Raw genomic sequence first — 10,830 nt, forward strand, 5'->3', positions numbered from 1 at the left:
CTCTAAACCCCAAAAGCCAATGCCCAGGGCTTTCATCCCAAACCTCCCTTTCAGGGTTGCTGAGGACTAAGGGAGTCTCTGTTCCCCAGTGTGGTGGCTACGGTGGGTCTGGAGATGCAGGGAAACCCAGGTTCAAATCCCGCTTCTGCTGACTGCCCTGAAGGCCCAGGGTGGGCTTCTCAGGCTCTTAGGTCCTGCGTCCTCCTTCACAGAGGGCAGTGACTTAGTTCTAGGCTCACAACAGGGGTAGGTTAAAGGGAAGGTCTCTGTGTCCCAGCAGTGTGTGTGTGTGTGTGTGTGTGTGTGTGTATGTGTGTGTGTGTGTGTCTGGGCAGTGTTCACACAGGCCTGGAACAGCAGGTTGTAAGGATGTGTTCGTAGGCTGACCTTCTGCTGTGGAGAGGACAGCATGGGCGTGAAAACCCTCAGGAGGCAACACCCCTCGAGGATGGGGTTAAGGGAGGTGCCGCAGGCCCCACCCTGGTCCCAGTGCGCAGGCCAGGTGCCAGCTGGAGGACTCTGAGCCTTTCCTGTTGATGCGTCTTGGATGACATCCACATAACATAGCTGAAAACCCCTATCTCTTTCTCTCTCTCTCTCTCTCTCTCTCTCACACACACACACACACACACACACACACACACACGCATGAGCTTGTACACCTTTCCTCATGTTGACACCACAGGGGCCGAGGGTGGTGTCAGTCCCTGGTGGGAGAGCCTGTCTATCTTTCTGTCCACTTCTGCTCATGCCAGGGAGGAGACTGGGCCCAGAGGCATGGCTGAGGGCATGCCCGTGGGCATGCCCCTCTTCAGCTCCTGCCCATGGCTGTCCATGATACAGGGATGAGAGCTGAGGGGCCCAGTTCTCCAGGCAGCAAGGCCCTAAAGAGGAATTCCAATGGCTTGAAGCAGGGCAGGCTGTATACAAAATCATGACAGAACATCCCCCTCCTCATCCCCTCCTGGTCCTCAGGAACGGGTTACATCAAGGTCAGCAGCTGGGCTTGGAGGACCTACGTTATGGGGAGACAGCTGGGTGAGCCTTGAGCCAGGGGAACATGGAGGTTGGGGTACAGATATCCCTCTCGGAAAGCCACTCCTCTCCAGCCATCTTTAGTCCCCGGATGGAGATGGTGGCACCCTTGGGTAAGGCCCAGGGCTGGGCCCTGCCTCTCCCACAGTGGAGGATGAACTTGACCAACCATGGTAGCCAGCGGCCTGGGGCTTGGCCAAAAAGACATGTGGTTTCCCAAAATACAAGAACTCCTCTCCCTGCCTGAGCCCAGGAAAGGAGGGGAGTTGCAGAGGGTCTCTCCAGTGTCCTGCAATTTCACTAGGCTGGCAGGAGAAGTTCCCTGACCCGTGGCCAGAGGGCGCCCTGCTCCAACAGACCCAGCCCCTGCCCTCCTGCACGTCTGCCTGCCTGGCCGAGCCTCCATGGCCTGCAAAGAAATGGATGGCCCTCTGAGAAGAGTTTGTGGGCTTGATGAGTTTACTTTACCAAGTATCCCCAAGTATGATCCCATCTGGGGAAGAAGGAACCCTTGTGGCTGTGTGTGGACATATGTAAATACAGACACTGAAGCTGCTGGGGCAGGCAGAGGCCCAAAGGAGCCCTGGTGTGCCTGGGGGGCCAGCTGGAGGGGAGTCAGGGCAAACTTTCTTCTCTGGACTTCTTGGAACTTTCTAATCGACATTTTGCATTCCTTGTGTTTTAGAAAAAATTTTTAATGTAACTTGGCTTTTCTGCATATGCCACAGGCTTGCGAAGAGTATTTCCTGTGTGTGTGTATGTGTGGGTGTGGGTGGTATGTGTGTTGTGTGGGTGTGTATGGTGTCAGTGTGCATGTGATGTGGGGATGTGCATGTGTGTGCATGTGGGTAGGTAGGTGTGGGGGTGTATGTGGTGTGTGGTATGGCTATGTGTGTGGGTGCCTGTGTATGCATGGGGTGGGTTGGTATACATGTGTGTGTGTGTTGTGTGGGGGTGTGGTATGTGTCGTGTGGGTTTGTATGTGTGAGTGCACTCACATGCTTTGCTTTCATTTCTAGCATGTGGCCCAGGTGCAGGCCCAAGGAGGGCCCTGTGTCCCTCCGGGGATTTGCATGGGGTGAGGGTCAGCACATCAGGAGCAGGCCAAAGAGTGGAGGGGAAGTCTGGAAACCCGAAAACTTTTCCTGTGAGAGTCTCTCGATACAAGCAGCTTCTGGAACTGTGAAGTCTCCACAGCCTTCACAGCTGGGACCTACTAATCTTTGCACTATTCTCAGCTAAACATCTCAGAGTTTCTCAGCCACCAAAGGCTGCAGGGAGCACATCTGCAGTTCACCCGGACAAACACGGTTCCATAAAGAACAGCCTGCCCCCTTACATGACAGCCACCGAGGAATCTCGGGGCCACTGGGGGCTCTTGGAACCCCAGGCTCTGCTTGGCTTCCCTCATTCCAGAGCTGTAGGTTGAGAGCCAAGAAACACAAGACCCAAAGCCACATGAATTGCTATGGATTCTGAGGGAGGCAGGTGGGTGCAGGCAGCCAGGGATCCTCCACAGAACCAAGTGGCCCTCTGAACTCCACTTAACCCTGAACGTGCCTCTTTAGCCCAGCCACAGTGGGAAAGGCAGGGGCCTCCCCATGCCGTGTGGTCGGGCTCACTGGTGGGCCTGTGAGGACCTGCCCCACAGAAGTGAGGAAAGGAAGAAGGCACTGGAGAGGCCTGGCCAAGGCTGTCTGCACAGTTAGACTGTGGCTGGGACAAGGTGGGAAGGAAAGCCAATGAGTGGTGTGTCCCACTGTGTTTTCCAAAGATCAACAGTATCTCCCATCTCTGTGCTTTACTGCAATTGGCCTTGACATTCTTCTTATCAAGGTGGGGGGCGGGTATGCCCGACTCCCTTGAATCTGGGGAACCTGTGGCTTGGTTGTAACCAATGGAATGATGTTGTGTGACCTCCACATCTCACAGTGTGAAGCTGCGCATTCACCTCTGGAGCCCTGAGCCACCAGGGAAGCGTCTGACTATGATGAGGCCACCTTGTTGTAAGGAAGCCCAAGCCCCACGGAGATGCCATGTGTATGCTCTCTGACCAACAGCCCCAGCTGAGGTCCCAGTCAACAATCAGCATTGTGTGAGGGAAACAAGAGGGAGGTTGTCTTCAGATGATTCCAGCTGTCTGGTCACCCTCAGTCGTCACCTGAGGCCTCAGACATTACAGGGTGGAGGCAAGCCAGCCTGCTGTGCCCTGTCCAAATTCTGGACCATAGAACTATGAGTATAGGAAGCTGGTTGTATGCTACTAAGTGTGGGGTGACTTGGTATACAACAATAGAAACAATACAGTTGGCCAAGGAAAGTGTCCTGAAAGCTGTGTCAACCACCCTCCTCCCCTTTCCCTTTCACGGATGCTGCCAGGACCTGAGAGGCCACCAGTCCTTTGGAGAGCTGGCCCCTATTTAGCAGATAATGACCCAGCCTCAGGGCCATGGGAGCTGCCTCCTACAGGGCAGCTTTACCGTGAGTGCCCATGGCCCAGGGAACCAAAGTGAGCAGGTCCTGCCAGGCAGAGCCCAAGGAAGGCACTGGTGGCTGAGAGCTGGCTGTTCACACTGGCTGAGTTCCAGGACTGGATTTGCTGGCCTGTGCTCAGTGTTTCTGAGCCTGATGCATGAATGGAGCTCAAGTCAGGAGTTACTGCAGCAACCAAGTCCTCAGGATGGGTGGGAGCAAATCACTGCTGCTGTGGAAAGGTGAAATGGGAGGGGGAGCAGGCCTTCTCTTTTTTTTTTTTTTTTTTTTTTGCGGTACGCGGGCCTCTCACTGTTGTGGCCTCTCCCGTTGCGGAGCACAGGCTCCGGACGCACAAGCTCAGCAGCCGTGGCTCACGGGCCTAGCTGCTCCGCAGCATGTGGGATCTTCCCGGACCGGGGCACGAACCCGTGTCCCCTGCATCAGCAGGCGGACTCTCAACCACTGCGCCACCAGGGAAGCCCCAGGCCTTCTCTTTGCCCCTTGTTCCTGGCCTAGGCTCGGCTCTCCTCTCCAGACTGCTTGAGAGTGGATGGATGGACGGAGGTTTCCAGGAAATTGTAGGACAGCAGGTGTCTGTGGTTGTAGACGTGGGACTGGGCAGCGGGCTGGACAGCCTGGACAAGTACTCCTAGGTCCAGGGGCCAAGGGGTCAGCAGCAAACAGGACCCTGGGCGGTCAGCAGCCACCATCGTTTGCCATCAGATGATCTGCTCCCAAGCAAGAGGCCCTGGGAATCCTGCGACACAGATTGCTCTATTCTCCCTGCTGCAATGCCCGCCGGGGGGCTAAGGGCAGGAGAGAGGCCCTGAGGTATGGGTTTGGCCTCCCAGAAAGTGCAGCCGGAAACAAGTTTGACCTTCTCCAACCCCATTGTGCACCTGGGAAACAAAGACCCAGAGGAGCGGCCAACCCAGAATGTGTTGTCGCCAGGGGCAACCTGGCCACAGTTCTCCCAAGCCTGAGAAAAGTTGTTGTTCATCACAGTGGGGGTCAGTGTTTGTTTTGTTTTGATTTTTTAAAAGCCTGAACCAAATCAGCTTTTTAAAATGCTGCTCCAGGACTCAGCGCTACTTAGAGACGGCCTGAAGGGGCAGCTCTAGGCAGAGTCGACTGCATTCTGGCAGAAACCCCTGCAGCTGTCCAGACACCCTGCCTGAAACCAAGGCGTCCTGTGGGTATTTGTCTATTTTGTTCAATCAGCAACTCTCATGGAGGAATGAAGCTAAAAGATCAGGTTTTTTGCCCATGATGTAACGTAGTTCTCCTCTCTGAAAAGTTAGAAATCTTAACATGGGGGGGGTCCGTTGTCATGATTTCATGTTGTAGCACACATTCAATTAATTGTCACATTAGACCAAAAAGCAGCACTAATCCAGCTATGTGGGACATGACTCCAGACTTCTTTGTAAGGAATGGAGATAATTATGGCAGAATTCCAGCCTCCCTTATTTCAAAATAATCAAGTCAGCAGAGGCCTGGCGGGAGGTTCCTTCCACTCATTAGTCCTGAGCATCTAGATAGGGCAAACCAACCAGGGATTACCACCTTATTTTAACTCCCAAGTGCCCACTGTGGCACTGGGCATAGGCAGCTATCTCCCCAGGCCCTCACCCACCCTCAGGGGGCTGCACTGCCTTCCTCAGACCCCACGTTTCTTCCTGTTGCGTATTGTGCAAACAAGAAAACTGAAGCCCACAGAACACTCTGTGATGTAAATCGCAGCAATATTTTTCTGAATCTGTCTCTTAGAGTAATGGAAATAAAAATAAAAATAAACAAATGGGACCTAATTAAACGTAAAAGCTTTTTCACAGCAAAGGAGACCATGAACAAAACGAAAACACAATCTATGGACCAGGAGAAAATATTTGCAAATGATGCTAGCAACAAGAAATTAATTTCCAAAATATAAAAACAGCTCATTCAGCTTAATATTAAAAAATAAGCAACCCAGTCAAAAAATGGGCAGAAGACCTAAGTATACATTTCTCCAAAGAATACATACAGATGGCCAACAGGCACATGAAAGGATGCTCAATATCACTAATTATTAGATAAATACAAATCAAAACTACAATGAGGTATCACCTCACACCAGTCAGAATGACCATTACTAAAAAGTCTACAAATGATAAATACTGGAGAGGGTGTGGAGAAAAGGGAACCCTCATGCACTGTTGCTGAGAATGTAAATTGGTGCAGCCACTATGGAGAACAGTATCTCCATACTCCTTAAAAAACTAAAAATTGAGTTACCATGTGATGCGACAATCCCACTCCTGGGTGTGTATCCAGAGGAAACTCAAATGCAAAAAGATACATGCACCCCAATATTCATAGCAGCACTATTTACAATAGCCAAGACATGGAAGGAACCTAAATGTCCATCAACAGATGAATGGATAAAGAAGCTGTGGTGTGTGTGTATACACACACACACACACACACACACACAATGTAATACTACCCAGCCATAAAAAAGAGTGAAATAATGCCATTTGCAGCAATGTGGATGGATGTAGAGATTATCATATTAAGTGAAATAAGTCAGACAGAAAAAAACAAATATCATATGATATCTCTTATTTGTCCAACCTAAAAAATTTAAATGAACTTATTTACAAAACAAATATACTCACAGACATAGAAAACAAATTTATGGTTACCAAAGGTGTGGGGTAAACAACAAGGATGTACTGTATAGCACAGGGAACTATACTCAATATCTTGAGTATATATCTTGATATACTCAATATCTTGAGCCTATAATGTAAAAGGATCTGAAAAAGAATATGTGTGTATGTATAACTGAATCACTTTGCTGTACATTTGAAACTAACACAACACTGTAAATTAACTATACTTCAATTAAAAAATAAAGTAAAAAAAAAAGAAAGAAAGGAAGAATGCCAAAGCCCAGAGAGGTTAGGTGGCTTGCCTGTGATCACACAAGGAGTGGTAGGCTCCAAATCCAGGCCTCTCTCCAAATTCCGCTGGAAGAGAGTCCACATGAGAACAGGAATCCTATATTCAGGGCTGAAGGCAAAGGGTCTTTCTCTTGGGATCCAGTGAAGTGATTCAATAAACCTGATTTGGCTGGAACTTCCAAGAAGAAAACTAGCCTCTTTCTCCCAGTCATGCGGGTCCCTGGCTGTGCAAAGACCCTTTCTAAGAGGATGTCATCAGAAACTGCACACTCTCCCTCAGCTGGAACTTGGCGTGGCTTCCCCTGCTGGGCAGAGACAGCAGCTGGGCAGCTGGAAAACTTAGCCACTCTTGGGTCGGGACGCCACTGTCCCCTCAGACTAAATGGTCACACTTCTCAAGAGGACAGCCGGGGTCCACTCGACTTGCACTGGGGCTGACACAGGCTCCGAGGGTGTGGGTGGCTGTCGCAGCCTCTCCTCACCAGGGGAAGCTGTCTGGCGTGGACCAAGGCTCCTGGCTCGGCTGGGTCACACCACCAAGGCTGGGGCTCTGGAGCTTGACTCCACCCTGATGGCCACGGGCCTCAGTGCCAAGGGAAGTGGGACAGATGCAAACCCTCTGGTCCTCAGGAGTGGGGCCAGAATTGGCAGCTGCCCTGAGATGAGTATTTACGGGATGCGAGCTCACTCATTCCAGGGCAGGGTACTGCTGAGGCACAAGGACAGAAAGCGGGATCAGGAAGTGTTCTGGGGTACCCTTCTCCTGCTCCCAGACTGCCCAGAACTGGCCTGCTCCAGCTGGAACAGCCCTTGGTTGAAGTGCTGAGAGCCCAGTCCATCTGAATATTGCACACATTTCCTCGGAAGCACATAGATGCTACATTTCAGCTGAAGCTCTGAAGGCACCTAAACTCACCCACACTGCGGTTGTAAAGTATCAGGGGTAGCTGGGGTGCAGAGCAGAATTTTGGAAAGAGCCACTGATGTCCTTTGAGTCTTCTCTCTACTCCCCAAAGGGGAAGAAGAGCAGAGGGTGCTTCACCCTTCACCTCAAGTCTCACGAGCAGAGCCCTGAGAGGACGCATTAGAATCTTCTTATTGTCCCCCTGCAATGTAGAGCATACAGTGAGTCAGTGTCCACGTGACTGGACCAGCACGCCGCTCTGCCGGCAGAGCGAGGGCGAGCACAGACTGCACTCCAAAGCCACTCCAAAGGTTAAGTACCATGGACCAAAATGCCAAAGAAAAGCTGGAGATTCCAGCCCTCTGGAAATGTGCTCACCCAGGTCAAGAGCCCTCAGCAGAGCCTTCCCCAGCGAATGTGGGGTGGGGTCCCTTGAAGAACTCAGTGCCCAGAAAAAAGAGTCCTTTAAAAAATGCTGCCCATGTGAGATCACAGTGGTGGTACGTCCAAGCAATATCTTCATGGCTGCCCTGCCCTCTTCTCCCTCTCTGCTCTTGGACCAGGAACTCAGGGCCTGAGCAAGTTCAGGGGGAGGGGAGAGAAAACACCCATGACACCCCTTCCTCTGCTCTGGGTTTCCTGTGAACACCACCAGGAACAGGTGATGCATCACCCAACGCAGAGAGAGAGAGGCAGACACCTGGGACGACCGAGGACATCTGGGCAGAGGATGTGGAAAGGGCTGAGGCTTGGCTCGTGTCAGGACTTCGGATGTCCAAGGAAGTGGGACTCTGCTCTAGATGGGGGTTGTCAGGAAGTGGAAACCATTCTGCAACTACGTGTCTCAGAAATGATAAATGCTGTGTGCAGGGGTGCAGCCTAGATGGAGGTGAGGAAGCAGCAGTCACTGATTTGAACCCAGAGAGAAGGACGTGTGCTGTTCTGTGGTTTGCAGCTCGACTTTGTGTCTATGCTTAGACAAGATTTTCAAGTGGCCTCAGTCTGTTACACTTCATCATGGCCTCGGGGACATCTTGCCTGGTGTTGGTGCCCCATGAGGTTGTTTGTGTCTGCAGGACACCTGGACCAAGCCGGGAGCACCGGGCCAGCTCCCACCAACACTCCAGGGGCCAGGCCAGATCCTGGACTCCTGGGGCTGCGTTTCTCTTTCTTGGCGAAGACATCAGTTCTCAGCATCGCCTGCACTGACAGCTCATCTCTGCTCCAGCCACACCGACCTTCCTGTGCCTTGGACACACCTCCCCCCTCCCCACCTACCTATCTTCCAGAACTCAGTTGTCACTCCTCCAAGTCTCCAGGATAATCTGTCCAACACCATGCCTGTCTCCTACCACGGGTGCCACTGTGCATTTATTCCTGTGGGCCTCTCACTATATCTGTCCCCTCTTAGACTATAAACTCCACCAGAGATGGAACTTTTTCTCTTTTGCTTCACCATTGTATTCCCAGCACTATGTCAGTGCCTGGCACTTAATAACTCCTGGAGCCATCATCTTCAAACCATAAAGCCCAGAACATTCTCCCCAGTAGGACACAGAGAAGCTGGACTCCAGAGTGATATTCCCCAACCCCACAAATTATGTTTGAACATTTGAAAGATCCTCTGATAAATTTAAAGCATGCACTACCATTATTTTACAAAAGAGGTTTGAAATTGAAAATCCAGGCCAATTATGCCAGAACAGGAGGTTTTGCTTGGAAATGGCTGTCTGCTTTGAACACTAATTAGGATATTGATTTCTTGGCCAGCATTAAGGAATTAAGCTCTTTTCAAAGCCCCACATGTTAATAGGAACTGAGGAGACATGCTCAATCAATTCCAAATTAAAGGCAGCTTCACTTTCAATCCCTTTTGGGGTTGCCAACAAATATCAAAACCCAGTGAGCAAGTGGCAACATGTACTTGCAAGGGTGGCTCCCTTTGAAGGTTTCAGGAAACCAACATTGTAGCTATCTTAAAAGTAGAAGAGGATGTGCAGATATCCCAACCTTTTGAAAACATGTAGTTTTTTCCTATTGTAGTCCAGAAGGCCTGGGTTATCCATCCGTATTCTGTCTTTATTTCCAGAATCTGTGCCTGCAGAGTAGCCTTGTGTACAAGCTCAGGACTCACTCCTTCAATACCCAGAATCAAATAGCAGTCCCTGATGGAATGGCACACATCTCCCTACCAGAGCCGGTGTGAGATAAGACCAGCAGGCATCCGAGCTTCAAAGGGAAAAACCCTCCTCTGAGGTGGCCTCCGCCACCCCGTTCTCAGACGCCTAGATGTGGAAACTCTTTTAAAGCTCCAGATACACCAGAAAGTATCCCTTAAGACCCACTCCAAAGATCAGACAGATAACCCCAGGGGGCAACCAAGCATCCTGAGAGAAGAGCTGTGACATTCGGGCTTGGGTGATAAGGTACATTTCCTCATGGGCAGAGTGTCTCCTGAGCACCCCTTACCACACAAACCCCTAAAGAGTCAACTGCCACCACCTTTCACCCTCACTAGGTGGGGCCCCTCCCCTGAGGGTAGCTGACAGACCCTCCTGCCAGAGGCTGGCTTGCTGGTGGTTTGCCTGAAGCCAGTTGGCTTGTGCCAAAGTATCCCACTCTCGGCCAACTAATGTTTGTTGTCTATCATCTGATTCCACTTTGATGAAAGTCAGCAAGGGGCAGTGACACTTTCTGTTTTCACCAGGAAGCCCTAGAGTAGCATTCCACAGAAATGTCCCATGTTCTTGGCTGGCCCAGCATCTTGTTCATATGTCACAGCTGGACGACTCGGGGAAGCCAACTCATGTGATTAAATTCAGAACTGCCAAATGATTCCTTCACACTGAGGGGTGCTCTTTTCAAGGGGTTGAAATTAATTGATTCCCCAGAAGGATTTCTGGCTGGAATTCCCAGAAAGCCAAGTCATAGGAATGGTGCCTGGTGTGCATGTGTGCTGTGAGCACAGGGGTGGGGAGTCGTGAGGGGTCCTGCCTCCAGACAAAGGTCCTGCCTTGAGAAGGTTGGGGCCCAATCAAGCATCACCCCCTTGGACCTGATGGATAAATCCAGACAAGTACTCACTCCCTCCACTTCCTCCTTCCAAGTTTGTGTTTGGTACTGACCCTCCCCCTTAAATAAAATATGATATATAACAGTAATATATACAACAGACAAAAGCAGTGGTTTCTAGGTATAAATATATTTTATGTATTTAGATGTATAACTGTGATGAGACAGGATGAAAATTATTAACCCCCCAGGGGTTGCACAGCCTTCATGCTCCCAACTCTCACACAAGAGCCAAATCCAAGAAGGTAGATTTTCAAAATAGAAGAAAAAGAAAGCAATGAGGGTGGGAGGATGTGCTCCACAGAGGATGCCACTTGTCAGGGGACCTTGATGTGGCCGGAGTTCACAGTGAGGGGAGAGGTGGGGAAGGGACCGAGGTGGGGCATGAGGAGCTGG

Source organism: Mesoplodon densirostris, chromosome 4, assembly GCF_025265405.1.
Source record: "Mesoplodon densirostris isolate mMesDen1 chromosome 4, mMesDen1 primary haplotype, whole genome shotgun sequence".
In the NCBI taxonomy this organism is placed as follows: Eukaryota; Metazoa; Chordata; class Mammalia; order Artiodactyla; family Ziphiidae; genus Mesoplodon; species Mesoplodon densirostris.